The sequence below is a fragment of the Antrostomus carolinensis genome, unplaced genomic scaffold, assembly GCF_000700745.2.
Source record: "Antrostomus carolinensis isolate BGI_N321 unplaced genomic scaffold, ASM70074v2 scaffold46219, whole genome shotgun sequence".
In the NCBI taxonomy this organism is placed as follows: Eukaryota; Metazoa; Chordata; class Aves; order Caprimulgiformes; family Caprimulgidae; genus Antrostomus; species Antrostomus carolinensis.
Window position 1 is genome coordinate 1,064 of NW_010340131.1, and position 252 is coordinate 1,315.

The 252-nt window shown below is 65.5% G+C and overlaps 1 protein-coding gene across 1 annotated transcript in view; it reads right to left on the bottom strand.

Moving 5' to 3' along the window:
- The window catches only part of ATP5F1D (ATP synthase F1 subunit delta), a gene marked incomplete at its 5' end in the record, with an annotated part of 2,378 nt that overhangs the window by 379 nt on the left and 1,747 nt on the right, over window positions 1–252 (bottom strand). The gene's annotated exons all lie outside the window — the stretch shown is intronic.

Consider the following 252-nt stretch of genomic DNA (forward strand, 5'->3'; position numbering starts at 1 on the left):
ACAGGCGCTGCCGCCCAGCGAGTCTCCCAACTGCCAGCACGTGGGAAGGAGAGGGATGAGGCACAGTCTTAGCAGGGTAGAGGGAAAAGGGGCCACGAGGTAAGCAGCCCGGCCTGGCCTCCCCCGAGACAGAAGCTGTTTGTTTTTAGTGGGAGGGAGTGTACACGGAGCAGAGGCCACACATGGCTGCTCTCCCCCCAGGGCCCCAAGGCATCCAGCCTGCTCCGGAGCTGCCCCTGGCGTGGCTGGCCC